The sequence below is a fragment of the Euprymna scolopes genome, chromosome 29 (assembly GCF_053919585.1).
Source record: "Euprymna scolopes isolate OS-2025 chromosome 29, ASM5391958v1, whole genome shotgun sequence".
In the NCBI taxonomy this organism is placed as follows: Eukaryota; Metazoa; Mollusca; class Cephalopoda; order Sepiida; family Sepiolidae; genus Euprymna; species Euprymna scolopes.
Genome location: NC_136510.1, coordinates 114,766,210 through 114,784,720, shown reverse-complemented (window position 1 = coordinate 114,784,720; position 18,511 = coordinate 114,766,210). Strand labels below are relative to the sequence as shown.

The 18,511-nt window shown below is 33.5% G+C and overlaps 1 long non-coding RNA gene across 1 annotated transcript; it reads right to left on the bottom strand.

Moving 5' to 3' along the window:
- Window positions 1-993: 993 nt before the first annotated feature.
- LOC145252841 (uncharacterized) lies at window positions 994-18,511 on the bottom strand. The gene is made up of 2 exons (XR_013863687.1): window positions 14,457-18,511; window positions 994-4,933 (listed from the first exon to the last, which is right to left on the bottom strand). It is a non-coding gene; the product is annotated as an uncharacterized LOC145252841 (long non-coding RNA).

Sequence of the window (18,511 nt, the reverse complement as noted above, 5' to 3'; positions counted from 1 at the left end):
TTATATGTTGGGCCTTTCTGCTTGTGTAGTGATAAAACTTCTTAAATGCATTTGTGATGTTGGGCTGTACAATGGTGTTAACTTTGGCCAAAATTGTACTGTTCATTTTTTAGTCGGATGTTATGGACTTTCGATACTTATATGAATCATTCCAATACAAAATCAATCTAAGAACACTCCCAGATACATAAAGTATATTTATGTAAAATTAAAAAATAGTCCCAGCCTTTTTAAAGTCCATAAGGAATAAACTTACAGACGTACACACACAAAATGCCTTATATATATATACCATACTTTGAGGTAATTGCACCAAATCCGGGTAATTGCAGCAACTAAAAAAGTGCTCTTTATATGTGTGGTTGATAAAAGAGCACTTTTAGCTTCTTGGCACAATTACCCCGGACTTGACGCAATTACCCCAAAGTATGGTATATATATATATATATATATATATATATATATATATATATATATATAATTACTATGATAATTATTAAATACCTACAGACACTAGTGTCTCATCCTTTTGAGAATCATCAGTGTAGGGTGTCACAATATAACAAAGTTTTTCTTAGTTATATAAAAATATTTAAAAATAATATTCGAAATATTTCAGAAATTATTTTATAAAAAAGTTTTTGTATAATGTAAAGGAAAATTAGTAGGGAATTGGCCATATGACAAACTGAAAAGTAACTTTGAATTTTTTGTATTCTTCAAAAGTACCTGTTTACTTAGGTTCACTGGCTGATGTCCACTGTGTATGATGTGTTTCATATGTCCCATCCGTTAGAAAATGATCTAGTTTCCAACTTTTGGTTCCTGACACTAAACGCACAAAAACCAATTTGTCAGTTGAAAAAATCGTAACATTTTTCAACACTTAGAGTAATTCAACACATGTCACTACTAATTCTTTTCAAAAGGAAAAAGTCAATTTTCATATGTGAGGTTGATGGAATAATATACATAATAAACACACAACAAAAGTTTCTTTATTTTTATTATTTATTTTTTGTTTCATTTGTATAGAAATGAGAATGACAATCACTTACTACTTAAAATCTCCACACAAGTTCTCTTTTAAAGATTCTGGACGTACAATTATTTGGTTGTTTTTGTTTTACGGCATATTGTCTGTATTCTTCTCATTTTTATTCAGTTAGGTCTCGGAGATCAAAGACACTCTTGAGTCTAATACTTTATTTCACTATATTTACATTTGAAGGCTCTTTTCATTGATATTGTTATTTCTAAGACTCTTACTTGTGCTTCACAACACACTGGTCTTCTAGGGATTGTATCTTGTTTTTTTTTGTTTTTTTTGCTTTTCTTAAATTAGACAATTTACTCCAACTACAATCGATATAGCTAAAAAAAAATGTCAATTAGGACGATTAACTCGATACTGAATGCAATCTTTTCATGCTTATTCCATATGACAATGTCTGGTCCGATGGTTCTAATATAGCTTTATATGTTTTAAAATAATCATATTTAAATTCATGTACCAGATATTTTCCATTAATAAATTTAATTTCCAATGTTTACTCACGTATCTACTTAAATGAATATTATTTGAAAGCACTGATCAACACACCTAAAAAGAATTAGGTTAATTTTTAGTGTATTTATCTTAAAATAAAGATTCATATGATTTACTGGAATTAAATTTATGTCAAGATATGTGTAACAGAGGGCATAGGAGCACATGGGAGGGTATCAGACGCAGCCGAAGGATGGATGGCAAGTGGTTGTATTAGCAGCAGGAGCAGCATTTGAATGCATATGCAAATTAGGAAGTGAGTGTGAGGTAGCGCGAAAAAAGAAAAAAGGACACCGCGTGATTGGCAAAAAACAAAATTGGTGTCGAAGGGAAGAAAAAGTTGACACTGAAGGAGATAGATAGGTAAAGTGAAGGCAAGAATGGACTAGCAGTTGCTAACTATGTGGTCAGAAGAAAGAGAAATGCATGCCAGGTTAGATGGACATGTAACAGTGAGAGACTTTTTAAGTTTTGTCGAGATGGAAGAGTAATGGTAATAAATGCTTTTGTTCAAAAACAAAAAATGCCAACTCAGATTTTTATTTTTATTTGTTCTTTTTGGACGGTGTGGAGATCTGAGAGAGGTTTGAACTTGATGAACGCAATTCAAGCATAATGGCCACGTGACATGTTAATCCACATCATAATAATGAGGTCGCTTTTCGGTGTTTAAATTAAATTTTGACTTCACTAATTGGTTGGTTGTTGGATTTTACAGTCAACATGGGATCAATTTTTGCTAAAAATGTTTCATATATAACTGATTTATACTTAAATTTTATATGTATTTAGTAAATAATCTGTAAACGATACTGTCTATGTGGCTTATAAATAGCACCTGCGAAATTTAACTGGAATGAGTAGTAGTTAAGTGACTCAACACTCTCCAATGAATGCAATTTTATGTCACATACAGAACGATTGATGAAGACTTGATAGGATTAGGAAATAAGCCGAAAAAGGATAGATAGAACTGGGATAGATGGATGTTAGTTGAGGTAGAACAAAGGATGTTTGAGGAAATTGAGAATTTCCGACTGACAGATACGCATACTTCACAAAGGATGTTTGAAGAAATTGAGAATTTCCGACTGACAGATACGCATACTTCACAAAGGATGTTTGAAGAAATTGAGAATTTCCGACAGATACGCATACTTCAGGCCAGTAATAGTAACTAAAGAACCACTCCACACTCCTTAGTTCATGAATTAGAACCTCACACCTGAGTGCATTTTAAGGTCATATTCAGAACCTAATTTGAATGAGAAATTACATGAGACCAATAAGACTTTTTCACCAATGTTTTGTTCTCATGTGTTTATTTAATGAGGATTTCCTTGTAAATGAAGCAGCACATGCATTACAACAATAAGACTTCTCACCCGTATGTGTTCTTTTAGGTGAAGCTCCTTTCTTTCTCCACTGCAACCTATCTCTCACAGACATGTTGCTAGCCTCAGTCTCCTTTATAAATACCATTATCGCATGTGTTCTTCAGAATTGTCTGATCGACTCCCTGCTTGTTTTTTTTTTTGTCCCAGCTCGTTTAAATCGTTGGTGAGGTGATCTCTATCATTGTTTAAATGCCTTATTTTAATACAGCTTCTTATTCCAGTAGCTTCTTTCCAAGAACTGTAAAGTTATGGAATTCCCTTTCTGCTCATTGTTTTCCTCCTACCTAAAGCCTTAATCTTTACATGACTAAAGCCGATAGGAATTTTCTTTCTTTTTGATAATCATCTTTCATTCTAGTTAGCTCCTTACATCAAGTGGTTTCATGCCTTGTCTCAGGCGATTTCCATGAAAGATGAAGCTGTTAATAGTAGTAACTAAAAAGTAACTCCACTCTCCTTAAAGATAAATTGGAACCTCACTCCAGAGTGCAATTTAAGATCATGCGTAGAACCTAATTTGAACGAGACATCACATGAAATAAGATTTTTTCACCAATGTTCTCATGTGTTTATTCAATGAGGATTTTCTTGTAAACAATGAGTGACGTGCATTTGTTGACGTGGACAGTGTAAAGGTCATCTGCCAATAAGGTGGCTCGGACTCTCAATCGCTGAGTGGTAGAACCTGCACTGGCCATTTATTTATTTGTAGTCCAGCCATTTTTTTTAAATCAATTTGTGAGCAAGCTCTGATCTTAACCGGCTACAATGAATCTTTCCTGACCAAATAGTAGTCTCCCCACTCTTGAGCCATTGAAGTGAGGCATTCATGTCTTAATACTCCTGGTTAAGTTCCTCTAGAAACTTCCCTGCTCTCTTATTTGCTCTAATTTGAATGAGAAATTACGAGACGAATAAGATTTTTTTCACCAATGTTTTGTTCTCATATGTTTATTTAATGAGGATTTTCTAGTAAACGATGAGGCACACGCATTACACGAATAAGGTTTCTCACCTGAATGTGTTTGTAAATGTTCTTTTAAGTGCGATTCTCTTGTAAATGATGTGTTGCATATTTTACAAGAATAAGGTTTCTCGCCTGTGTGTATTCGTACATGCACTTTTAAGTCAGAATGTGTTGCAAATGACGAGTCGCAAACATTACAAGAATATGGTTTTTCACCTGTGTGTGACCTCATGTGCACTTTTAACGTCGACCCCTGCGAGAAGCATGAAGTGCATACGTCACAAATGTAAGGTTTCTCGCCTGTATGGATTCGAAGATGCGTATTTAAATGTGATTTTCTCGTGAACGTGGAACTACACAGTTCACACGAATATTTTTCTCCATTATGCATTTGTTTGTGGATTTTTAAATGGTATTTGCTTTGGAATGTCAAACTACAAACGTCACAAGAATACGTTTTATTTTCGATGTGAATCCGCATGTGTGTGTGCAAATTTGCTTCTGTTAAAAATGGTGAACCACATGCTTCACATAAATAAAGTGTCTCTCTTGTAAAAGTTTCCATGTTTACTTTTTTATTTTTTGAAAATGATGAGCATTACAATTCACAAGATGTTCCACAGCCTAAAGGTTTAATAATAGGTTTCTCTCTCTTTTCTTAATTTTTAAAGATTATTTTATTTTTGTTATTTTTAAGAGATTAAAGGGCTATCACTTGATTTCATTACGGTTTGAATTTATATTCAAGAGTTCTTTTTGAGACATTGTTCCCTTTATGGCAAACATCTGTATTTTATGCCAGCTTGGTCTTCCAGAGATTGTTTCCCAGTATTTCTTCAGATTTTTTTTCAGTAAGCCAGTTGCTCCTATCACAACTGATATAATGTTGATTACTTTAACGGACTATCTGCAGATGTTTTCCCAATGTACCATTCTGGGAAAACCTTCACAATAGAATTTTCAATTTTCTTTCGCATATATACATAGGATACTTTCTTTTTCCTCCATTTTTTCATGTTCCTGTAAATGAAATTGCAATTGAATTAAAAAATAAATTAGGCGAACATTATCATAAAATGATTGCAAAAATGTGCTGTTAGAAAACGATTTTGCAAAAATGTGCTGTTAGAAAACGATTTTGCAATAAATAGTTTAAACAAAATATCAACAATTTTCATGAAGTTCATTGTAACACACTCCCTGCAATAAGTTTTGAATTAAGATATTAAACTATGCATTTATATTTAAATAAAATTAATCTATAATTTCTACAAATGATACTAAACAACAAAATAGTATTTTATATATAATATAAAACCATTGATGAAATGAGAGGCAGTAGTTGTTAAAAAGATTATGACATAAATAAAACCATTGATGAAACACCTTTTTTTTAAACAAAATTTACATTATTACAAATTTAAAGTTTTAGAAATTAACTTTTATGTCAAATGACACATTGTCTATACAATGTTATATTTTCAGAGTGCAAGAAAATAATTGCTTGAAGATCCTACAAGTATTTTGAAAAATGTCACATCTTAAATTGTAATATGAATTATTTCCCTTGAATCAAGTAAAAGTATAGATAAATATCATATACAGCATAATTCACGTTGACATACCAGTTCCTGTTAGATAACCAAAGTTAAGCAATATTGAGTCTCGTCAGTATTAAAATGGGTGACCATTTGGGAATTCCAGGTACTTTCCACTTATCTTGGCATTGTTTCCAGTCGTCTAGCACTTCTCCTTGCCACTGGACTCAAGCAGTGCCGATTCAGGAAAAGTGTGGTTGAGGACTGCACAATCCTTGCCTCATAATTACATGCACAGCTACTCTTACAGGGGGGGGGGTCTCCATTGTCTCTTGAGACTAAACAGAGGCATCACATAGAAAAATAAAACTGTATCTACATCCTTTGAATCATATCAACTTCAAAGAATATCCTAGAGTCAAGCATATAGTATCGATTCAGTCCTCACCCAGAAATAGGAGAAATTATTTTTACCCTTCATAAAATCAATCTGGTATCTAATTTGCGTTCAAGTAGAGGTGGTAAATAAGTAACATTTACAAAATGAGTATTTTTAAATTCGACTAAAACTGCTTTTGTATTTAAAAACATCACAATATTTTTGTTCAAATTTAAATTTAGTTTACTCCAATTTTAACTGATAAAATAAACTGAAATATGTGAAGTATTGGACATTACACTTAAGTAAAGGTCTATTAATTGTGTCGAAATGCATTACATCTTCCATAGAATAAAATCTGTCACTCTTTTTAATCATTTTACATAAGGAAATTTGATGTTTCTGAATTTTGGAGATGAGGAGGATGTGTTATTTGTATTGCTTGGATTCATCAGTCAAAATGAGAACAGAAGTCCAATCAAGTCCAATGAATCCAAATAATATGAAGGAAATTTGATGTGTTACTGTTTATTTCGAAATTATATAGACATTAAAAATGCATTTTTAAAAAAAATTATGAAATAGTAAAGAATTCAGTAATTAAAACATTTTGAAAATATCTAATAAATTAGAAAAATAAAATTGTAATTATTACAATAAAAATAAAATTGTTACAATAAAAATAAAATTATTACAATAAAAATAAAATTGTTACAATAAAAATAAAATTGTTACAATAAAAATAAAATTGTTACAATAAAAACAAGAATGTATAATCCGATAGTTATTCATGTTCTCCTTTTCTAATGTTTAGGAAATTAAACTCTTTTACACAATTTTAAATGCATCCTTTGAATAAATAAAACAATAAGACAATTTGGTGCTTCTACACTATTAGAACGAAATTTTGGAAATCGTAAAACCTACAGATACAGGTCCATGAGTCACTGTGGCCATTTCAGACAATGATAATCAAGGGAAAAGATACTGTTTGACACACTTAGCTTTTGGCCTAAACCTAGCACCCTGAATAATGACAGCTATCATTAAAACTGTTTTGATGCAAGATGAGACCACAGTAAAAACTACTTCAGCTTACATCGATGACGGTAGTGATGAGGAAAATGAGAATGAGGAAGTGACACGTCCAATTCTACGTAGAAGTCCACATCAAAGGCGATCACTATCTCCCTGCCACTTATGTGACATCAGAAGGGGGTGTAATAGAAATCATTTCACAAACGACCTCGTGTTTGCTTAGCCTGTATATCATTTTTAGCAGAAAATGTAGAAAAGACAAGCATAATTTTGTAGGTCGTTCATTGGTGAACAACGTATGTCATTAACTTGCATATGTACACATATTTCCATTTTATAAAAGCTTACCTAGGTAACTAGAAGAGTAATGTATGTTGTCATTGGCAAAATTTCTTTCTTGCACATTCGTTTTTATCCCCCACCTCTGATTCTTTGAACTACAGTACAATATACTCGTTTTCCTATAATTTCTAATCCTAAGCCCTTTAAAAAACAATCGCCTGATTGGAGATGAGCGTGGTTTTATGCAATTATCATATAGTTTTATGTAAAAGCAATTAAGAGATTTTAACAAAATAAATAAGCGATGTTGAGAGTGTTTTAAAATTCTCGTTATCCGACTACAAATAACAAAAAAAGAGACAAGCAATTATGCAATACAAAGCTTAGAATTAGTTTTATTCACTTTAAAAAAACAAACTAAGAATACTGAAACAACAGTTGAACAAAACATAACACTGTTACAGAAACGAAACATGTAATGGATTCAGTTTCTTAACTCTGATTGATGCTTTTAAACTGCACTCGGTTTCTGTGATGTTGATTTGGGCTCAACCGGCAGCTGATGTAAACTGCTGGAATATGCTGATCACCAATTTAATTTTAAAATGATGCTAGGAAACAAAAAATAACATTTATGCTTTACTAAATATAAAGAGCGAAAGAAAAAAGGAAAAACAATAAAATATAATAAGCCCTACCGTAAGTTTCATGCAGAAACATTTTTTGTTTTTTTAAATAGAAACATTATTTTTTTTGTTAGAGTTAAGATTGAACTGATTAAATTTGTGCATGATTAAAATCTATTTTTTTCTTCCAATTATTAAAAGTCGAGTGCTTTGATTTTTAATCACGTTTGTTACTGCCTTTACATTGGCTGATCAACTTGATCAGTGCTCAGCATATTCTGGCGGTTGACGTCAGCTGCCAGTCAAGCAAACGTTTATGGAGCTCTAGTGCACATAGTGCCAAAGTATCCTCTTATTGACAGCATCACATCTCGAGAAGGCCTCCATAATGGAACAACATCAATTTTGTGGCACAAAATGATGTGGCACAATGACCTGTGTGACTTTTACCAAGCTATGCTGGTAAAACCGTAGTCTAGTGTGTACATGTGATAAACATTGTTCTATCTTGTTTTGGTTAAATATTAGTAAATAAGGAACCATTTCGAGTAAAACCTTTTTAGTCTTACACTTTTAAAGAAAAAACATGTTTCCAAAGTGTACATGAAATAATCGTTAACTTCAATTGGCGTTTAAGATAGAGTTGACAGATCGATTTTTTTAAAAAAAATATGCTACTAACTTAATTGTCATGTCGAAAATAGTGATATATCCAAAAATGACGAAAATTCATCGAGTAGAATAACTGCTATTATGTTTTTAGTAAAAAAAAAGTCTATCGCTATGGTCGAAAACAGCACGTCAGCCATTAAAGTGGCGAAATGGAAGATCAGTCAGTTTAGCAAAAAAAACATTCAAACAGCAAAAACAAGTTATTTAAATTAAATAAAATTTATTTTCATAAATAATAAATTATTTAAAACAACAGAAACGGTCATTTCAGTTCTGTTTTTGTAAATTTATATCCAAAATATTTTCTCCCTGTAGTCACAATCTTCAAGGTGTTCACATCTAGGGAAAATGCAATTTCCCCCAATTTTCTGTAAAAATTACTTTTAATAGTTTTCTATTCAATGAAGTTTCGTATTTTGTGGACATATTACTATTTTCGACATGAAAATTCAGTAAGTACTATTGTTTTTTATTTAAACCACATATTTAAAAAATAGATCCGTCGACTCTATATTAACAAGCATCCTTCCATTTGTTAAAGACGCCATTTGTTGGATTTTTAACTGACCAAAGGGGAAGCAGACTTTTAAGCAATTTGAAGTATTAAACCTGAACTTGACATGAAAGGAAAAAACAATGGTGACTCCTTCACTACTTTTCTGGGTAAACAGGAGTTGCAACAAATTGCCTCATTGCTTACAATGACAACTCGTTCTTGTAATAGTAACAAAGAAAGGTACAAATGGACTAAACAAAAAGACCAAACAACATCTTGACTACAGGAGTGTTTTTATAACCTACTAGTCGATTCTATCTAAATGTTGCCACATCCAATCCACCTGAGTGGACAACAGACACAAAAAAGTCTGTTGATTAAGCATTTGCAAACTTCTTGCTTGAATGACTGCCACACAGAATTTCATCGCTTCACCCCTTCGTATCGAGTTCTGGTAAGTAAAAATTACTACACATTCCCATAGAAAAAAAAGAAAAACAAAAAAAGAAAAAGTCTCATCAACAGCTCCAACATGTCTTCCATAAGGTTGAGTCTCACCTTCGTGGTCGTCTGGTCAGCAAGTTTGAGTATAGGTCTATGAAGAATACATATGTAATCTTAAGTTTTCTGGAGTTACTGTTATTTCCTCTATAATTCCTTCATTTCCCTGTTGTCTAAAGACATCCAAGTATTGATCATAGAGACTTTTCTTCTCCAGATCCTTAACTACTCTTCCTAGTATTCTAAGAGCGGCATTGTGGTTAGAAGGCACAGACTCCACCTTGTTTTCATACCATCGCAGTTCTACATGGTATCGGCCATTTCTGTAAGACATAGTGTCCCTGAACTTCTTTACTTTTTCCTCATTGACGGTGGAGAATTCCTCCATTGTGGGTAATCCCAGTGATTTCATACTGAACATTCTTTCTAGTCCTTTCTAGATGTTTCCTTCCTCAAACCAAGCTTTCAAGGAATCTCTCTGTTCTGGATTCAATACAAAATTGATTTTGTACTCTTAAAGAGGAGATGTTTTCACCTACAAGGATGTATAATTAATTTTTGCACCCCTTTTTATTTCTTGTTTTCAGCTGATTTTCATACATGAAACAACAGCTGTTACCAAAAGGTATAAGTCTCTTTGGAGTGGAAAAAATGGCTCCATACATGCAGGGGCATATTTGAAATGGTTCTAGAAATTGAATGGCGTCAATTCCCAATAACCCCTCAATCTTAATAAAACTATCTCTAGAATTGTACTCGGTTGCCACCTGATGTCTTTTCAGATTTTTAAGTATCTGTGGAAGCTCTTGTAACCTGTATGAAAGATTTGATTCACTGGAAAGAATTTGGAGAGTGTGGAATTTCCCAGGAATAAGATTTAATTCCATAAAAATTTCTTTAAAAGACTCTGTTTCCAAGCCTAAAAAGGTTTTCACTTATAACATACTTTTCTTTTCTGTAGAAAGGCAATTCAGTCTTTCTAGGACCAAGGTATCTAAGTAGGTCATTTGACTTCCGATGTTCAGGAGGTAATTTATTTCACCTTGATTATACTCCTTTCCTACTACTATGCTCATTACTGGAAACATGAAGCTGTAACAGTAATCATTAGTGTGTAAGCAGGTGTCTACATGCACTTTGTTTCTCTTGGCTGGTCACATGGCCTTTAACATCGTAGTTGCTACAGCTACTATTTCTAGCTGTTCTCAGAGTGCACATATATCCCTATGCGATTTTTTGAGGCATCTAAAACACAGCCAGAGTTCCTTGAACCTGGTAATCCAGGCTTCATGGGAAGTATAGTAGGGAAATCTTCAGAAAAATGCTCACCCTTCTTACAAAATTCACATTTGTGTAATTTTGATTCCACCTTGGCATTGAAAGACTTCAGTGAGGAATGCGATTCATCTTCATTTTCTTTCTTAAGTCTTGGAAGTATCCTTAGCTTAGTCACAGAGTTTTGTTTGGATTTCCTTATAATTAAAAACTGTTTGATAATTCCCAGTGTCTTTAACAGGATCACTGACAAAGTTGGGTAGGTCTTTCCAGAAATCCTGATTAGTTCACTCTATGTTAGATGGTAATTTTGCAAACAACACCTGTGAAATTATTATTGCACCTGCCGACATGTCATCATACAAAATCACAGTTACATGAGGGTCAAAGTTCCTATACATCTGCCTGTGTTTTCACCATGAAATCCTTTAATCCCACCAAATCTTTTGGATTTTCCAGGTGAAAATGTAACATCCCTTGGATAATTTCTCTGTGTATCTCCTCCTCATCTAGGTATTGGTCCTTCAGCAATTTTAGAGTCACTGGATAGCTGTCTTCAGAGACCAGTAGGTGGTCAATAAGTTGAAGAGCTCTATCCTCAAAAGAACACCTAAAAAACTATAACTTGCAGATGGTATCGATGCAGCACAATTCTCAAACTTGGTGAAAAAGTCCCTAAAACTTCTATTCTTCCTTTCAAAATCTTTTCCACTAAAATGTGGCCCTTTCAACTTGATTTTAAATGGTTCTACTAAAAAGGAAGAATGTGCTGTTGGATATAAGGGAAAGGACCTGGTTGGTTCTGGGATACTAGTTGCTTCCTGACTATGACTGTTGAAGGCTGTTTCAACGTTGGGGGACCTCCTATCTCCCATAGGGACCTCTTAAGTGTTTCCCTGACTCCTCATAAAACCCCTAGTCAGCATCGCACTTCTCTCTTAAATCTAAAAGAAGCTTGAAATAATTCAGATTCCTCCTCAGCAGCAAGTTGTTCTTCCATACTCCATGATACGCCCTCTAGCTCTTCTAGCCATCCCTCTATATCCTTTTCAAAGGAAGAAAACACATTCAAGGACAGAGGTTCCTCTTCTAAACCCTCTACAATCGACCTTATTTTTCCTGAAGAAGGAATAAGCTTCTCTCTAATTCCCTTCAGGTAACAGGGTCGTCCATTTTTTTTTTTTTCATTTTGTTACAAAGTGTCGGATTTTTAACTGATCAAAGGGGGAGTGGAGGTGGACGTTTAAGCAGCTCGAAGTATTAAACCTGTCGGAATTCTTACCAATGAACAAAGAGGGGGTGGAGAAAAGACATTTTTAGCTTATAACAAAATGGTGTCGCTGCTTACAAGTATTTTGTAACAGTAACAAATGAGTAACAAAAATTAACACGTTCTTCATCTGATGCCCAGGACAGAAAAAAGAAAGGCTAACAAAAACATTGTAAAACAGCCCTTCTTAACCACACAGCTTCCCATTCGAACAACGTGACTTAACATGTCAATATCTGGGCATTTCCATTATCCATAGATGGGGGGGGGGGAGTCCTTTATTTCCCACCTCCCCCACAAGTTCAACCACTCCAAATTATCAAACTAAACAAAAAGAAAGGAAAAAGAAAAAGTCCTTTCTAAGAGCAACATAAGGTGTGATCATTTCCAATATACTTTTAGGTATAATTTTTTTTTTTTTTTCACATTTAAGCAGAAACAGGTAGTTGGTCTAAACCATTGACAAACTGGGTTTACCAGATTCTATTCTTCAAGGGTGCAAATAGAGCAGAACCATTGTTCATTTTCCGGTGGTGCTTCACTTAAGTCCACTCAATTGAAGTGAAACCAGTCGTCACATTGGTCACAGGTTATCATAGGTCTGATATCTTCAGGTCTTTTACACACAGGGCAGCTCCAAATTATGATGCTCTTTTCCTGTTGTTGGCTTTGAATAAAGTCTTGAGGACTTGAAGGTTCCATATCTGCAAGTTCAGGTTCTCCAGCCAATTGAGAGAATTCCAGAGGAAAGAGACGCTCGATAGAGTGTATGTCTATAGTTCTATTCCCTTTCCTCACCTTCACCATGCGCACTAAATTGTCACTTCCTTGGATTAGTTCAAGAACTTCTTCTGGGGACCAAAAAGGCCTGGTTTTCAGGGCAGTGGGCTTTTTATGAAAACTATATACCCTGGCTTAATTTTATTTACAAACAAACCATCATCCAGGCTCAGGGTCCTTCCTTTGAGACTCAACAAATAGTTATCAAGCCAAACCTTCCTAAATTTAGTCAGGCTTTCTTCACAAAATTTCACTGTCTGTATTATATCCATTCGACTGAGAGGGTCAGTTGTTTCCAAGTCCTAGCTGTCTAACCTCATCATAATTCTCTGGCCGATATTTGTGTTCATGAGTGAATTATAGATCAAGACATCCAGGTCAGCGTCTTATATGTCGGGGGGGGGGGGCTATTTACTGCCCTTTGTATGTCCAATAAAATTGTTAAGAGCCCATAATAATCTACTTTTCCTCTTGATTGTATGATCCCTTTGGGGAATCGGTTGATAAACTTAAAGACCAGTAAAGTCACATTGATCAATTTATTATGACCGGAAAATTTTTCCATTTTGACTTCTCTAGAAGCTATGGCCTCATTTTCAGCATTTTAATTCACAGAAGAGTGACCTGCTCTATCTGATCTGCGGAAAAGCAACTTGATGTGAAAGGAAAAACAATGAGATTCTTACCTTCACGACTTTTCTGGGTAAGCAGGAATTGCAACAAATTGCCTCATTGCTTACAACAACAACAACGCATCCCTGTAATAGTAACAAATGGATTAAACAAAAAGACCAACCAACTATAGGGTTCGATTCGATGTAAATGTGGCCACATCTAATCCACATGAGTGGACAACAAACAGACACTATAAAGTCAGTCGATCAAGCATTTGCAAACTTTGAACAACTCAAATGACTGCCACACAGAATTTCATTGCTTCACCCCTTCACATCGAGTTCCGATAAGTAAAAATTACCACAAGTTGAATTTTTGTCTTTTCTAGTGATTACATCAGTATGTGTACACATTTCAAGTGTGTTCTTCAGATCACAAGCGTAATACTAAATAGATTTTAATTCGAAATAGTTCTTTGTGTAATAATATTTAACAAAGACACCATAAAAAGAATATTTATCGACTATATACAGTTTTTCTTTGTATTATGTTCAGGCCACTAAACTGCAGTTTTACCACTGTGCTTTTGCTTTGGTCATTCCGTTAATGTTGTTAAAGCGTAACAACAGAACGTAAAATGTGGGCGGACCTGAACGCGAATGGCACCCCCCCCCCCAAATTTTTATAGTATGTTTTAGTATGTAGTATAGTTTTTGAGTTTAGGGTGTTTATTCCAAAAGCCGTTCTTAACATGGGGAGGTTGAGGGTGTTCATACTACACTGGGTAAGGTCATAAAAAATACCAACTGCAGAATACCGGTTAAAATTATAGGGGAGGGGGTGATTCTCGCTCAAGTCCAACATGTGTTTTATATTGATTTATTACTTGTTTCTCTATGATTGTTACTGTTTTAGTACGACTTTCGGATCGCCCTAAATGTATTTTATTCGGTATAAAAAGAGCGAGCGGTCTAATTCCGATAGATTACTATACTTGGTATTCCATTTTTTTTTTTTTTTTATATAACACCATATCAATATTCAATTGTAGATAAATACATAAACACTTACCTTCGAACAATCCGCATTTAAATGAAATGGTTCCGCTAGATGTAAACACACACGTTGAAACACGAATCGTAAACATTACCCAAAAAAAAAAAAAAAAAAGAAGAAAAAATTTCAACACTTCCGGTGAAGAAGTCCCGCTCTAAAAGCTAGAATCATTTATTCAACATAGTTCTCGTCGTCGCAATTTTTACATTAATATCACTTCAATACAAAATAGAATCCTTCCTTTTTTTATATAGTAAATGAAATATATTAAATTAAAATAAAACTTTAGCCCCTCCCCTTTCAGTTTACTGCGAAACTTCTTTTCCGGTAGCCATTTTGAAAGTTTTACGTGACATTCAACTTTTTCCTTTTGCTTTAGAGTTATTTATTAGATAAAATAATAATGTGCTAATTCTTATTTTAGTTACGTAAATTATGTAGTTTTTCAGTGTTATCTCTAAACAACTAATATTTAAATAACATTAAGTTTATAATAAGTTTCAGGCTTTGTATTAATCCACGAAGATACGAAAAAGTTGTCAAAAAACAAATATATAGCAAATAAATATTATCAAGGGCAAGATAAGTTATTTTTCTGCCAAACTGAGTAAGTTTTTAGTGTTTTTATTTAATGTAAAATGTTTATTTGGTTCGAAAAACAGGTAATATTGAGCGCTACTGGAGAACAAGAAAATGTTCTCTTTTACATCTTTGAAGTCTCAGTAATCACTTGCGATAAGAGACGAATTATGGAGAAGGATATGTAAAGTATTTGGCAACAAAGAGAACACGGCAAAGTTAATAAGTTATTCTAATAACGTGAATGTCGTAGAGATGTTGGCAATTTCTTCTTTTTTATTTTATTTTTTTTTTTTTTAGATTACGGTGTTCGGTGTTGTGAATTTTATGGTGTCAATCCTCCCTTTTATTTCACTTTCTCCTAGTCGTTTTTTTTTTTTTTTTTTTTCAAGTTTATCGTAATTGTTCCTAGTGATTCCATAATTATTGGTAGTACATTTTTTAAATCTATATTCTCCTTTAGTTCTTTGACAAACTCTGTATTTGTTTAAGTTTTAGGCTTCTTTAATCCGATCTACGAGGTGGTGAAATCAAGGATTTGGCATAGGTTTTCCTTCTTGATTAATATCATCTCTGATTCCTGGCTTGAAGGAGTTTTTTTTTTTTATTTGCATTTCCATGTCTCAGGGAATTTTATGCTTTTCATTTTATAATATTGTCTCCATATTTTTCCGGTAATATTTGTCTGCATGTTCAAAGTTCAGATGTTTGCATAGTTCCTAGTGAACTGCTTTACTCATGTCTGTTTTTGTATTGCTTTTTGGATTAGTTTACATTATTCGCATATTATATGATTCATTGTTTCATATCTTTGTCTACATAGTTTATATTTATTGTTTCAGGAATCTTGGCTTTTATGTAATTTGTTCTGACTATATTATTTGTGAGAATGTCAGTCAAAATTCTCTTTCTTTGTTCACTTACCCTTTTCATAGCTATATCTACATGTTTTCATTTCCTATTTCTTTAGTCAGTCTTATTAATTGTATATGTAACTGCTTCCTTTCCTTTTTTTATTTTCAGTTTCATTACTCCCTGTATTGTTTATATTGGCTTTTTGTGGGGTGTCTTTTTTACATTTTTCCTGGTGTATTTTTCTAGTCCTTTCCAGTCTTGCCATAATTTTAAATATTTATTAGTCTTCTTTGCCACATTTTACGGAGTTGGTCACTATCAGCTCAGGTGTACACGATCATTAGTTTATTGGTTCATTTATCGACATACTTGATACATTTTTGTCTAGTTTATGAAGGTTTCAAAGTACTGGAAATACTGTTTTAATATTTGTTCCTCTAATTAAGTTTTTGTAATATAAATTTGATTTCCAGGAACTTCTTTTTTATATGCAGGTATAATTTTTTTTAACAATCTCTTACATTTCTAATGACGATAGTGTGACATCTAGTGGTTAAAATGTTCTTCTTTTGTTGTATGTGTATGTGTGGTTGTTTCACATATAATAAAACAGTTCATTCAGTCTGTGCAGCGCAAAGGCAAAGAACATACCTTTCTCCATTGTGCCTTCATCTGTTCTCATTATTCAAGTTCATCTCTTACCAATGAAAACCAAACAACAATATATTTCATATAACTTTATTCTTGACTTCTCATCCGAGTTGCAAGACGTAATTTTCTACATTATGCTAAAGTTGTGTTTCTATCAGCTTTCAAAACGTGAAGACGATATTTTTACTTGTTTTTTTTTAAGGATTAAAAACTTTAAAATGTTTTAAAGTTCTTTTGGTACTTATGCACTTATGGTACTGTGCTGAAACAATAACGTTATTATTTAGAAAGCCATTCTTAACATGAGGAGGGGAGGATGTTTTGTTGTTATTCTGTACATTCACCTAATAATTTAATAAAAAAAGATATTGTGAAACTTCAAATTAACTTGAAAATAATATTTTTAAAAATAGCTCGGTAACATAAGTGCATAAGCACCGTTTGTTGTGTTAGTTAAGTCCTTCGACAAATTGGCAGTTAGGAAAAGTTACTTCTCTTGTACAATTTTCCTGTCATGGCGACTTTTGTAAATAAAGTCTGTATTCTTATCCATTCATTATCACAAACATCCTATCGGATTAACCTTCAACATGACATGGTGTCAGTAGTGGGCTACAAGAATTTGTTTTTTACCAAATTGAATCGAATTGGAAATAATGAATAAGCAGTGACATTTGTTTTCCCACATGAGTTTAAAAAAGACGACCACGTGCATAGCCACTAAACACAAACGTTAAGATAATTAACTTATACTAAATCGATATTATTTAGCGTGGCAGCTTCATCCCAAGTTCTATCACAAACAATAGATTAGTCCAGTGCAAACCTCGCCAAATCAATGAACAGATTTAGTTGGCATGTCAGGCTTCATTTTGAAGGTCCAATGCACAATGTTAACGACAATATCAAGGTTAGATATCTTTTTGTTATAGGCTGGTGTCAAAGGACAGGAAATAAGTGACACATTCGTCTTTCAGTATGAAGAAGAAAGGACAGTCGAAAACTACATTAAATACTTTAGACAGTATGTGAACCCTAGGTCGAATTTTTGTGTGGCAAGACATGAACTGCTGCAATTCAGACAAAATTCAGATGAATCGGCACTCATTTTTGAAAAGGTTTTGTCAAATAGCCAAACGGTGTGAATACAACTAAATAGTGGCCGATACCTTTGTAGTCAGTATCTTCATATTCGGAATTTATCTAAAGTCATTGCAGAAATCTTTAATCAAAGAAGGTAATGATCTGACTATAACAAGAGCACTATGCATAATATAGACAGAGGAGGCGACTTGCAAGCAGTAGAAGAGAGCAGTAAACATGCAATTCAGGCTAGAAATAGTAAAAAGTCAACATAGTGTGGATATCGTGGCAAAGGACATCCTCGAGGATAAGGTTGCTCAACAAAATGAAAATTGTGCATGCAACAAAAAAGGACACTTTGCCAACATTTGCCGCTCCAAGATGGGAGATAAAAAAATGTTTCATTTCTTCTTCAGTCATGAACTTTGCAAAAATGTCCTTCCATGATTTTGAAAAAAAAAATTATTTTCTCTAAAATTGCACTCGCATAATTAATTCTACAAATTTTATAGCATCGGTATATTCATAAGATAGATTTTTAATTTTTTTTTTCTATGAGTCTAGTTGCTCTCATAATTATTAGAATGATGGAGATCTTATAATTATTAGAATTAGTTTGTTTTTTTTTTTCAATGGAAGTTCTTTGTGTATTTTGGCAACTCTTTTGGGCTATTTCTGTAACAGACTTAATTTCCGATTCTGTCTTATTTGTAAGACAGTCTTGTCCAAAATGCTTGACCAGTTTCATGATACATGTAGTTCTGCTGGCTCTTGTTTCATGGTGTTCGTGCACAATTTTTAGATTTGGATTTTGGGAGCTCTTCATCAGATATTGTCCGGTGCTCACGATAGTTGCATGATGATGAAGGTCAATCTCTGGGAGAACCATACGTCCTGCTCCT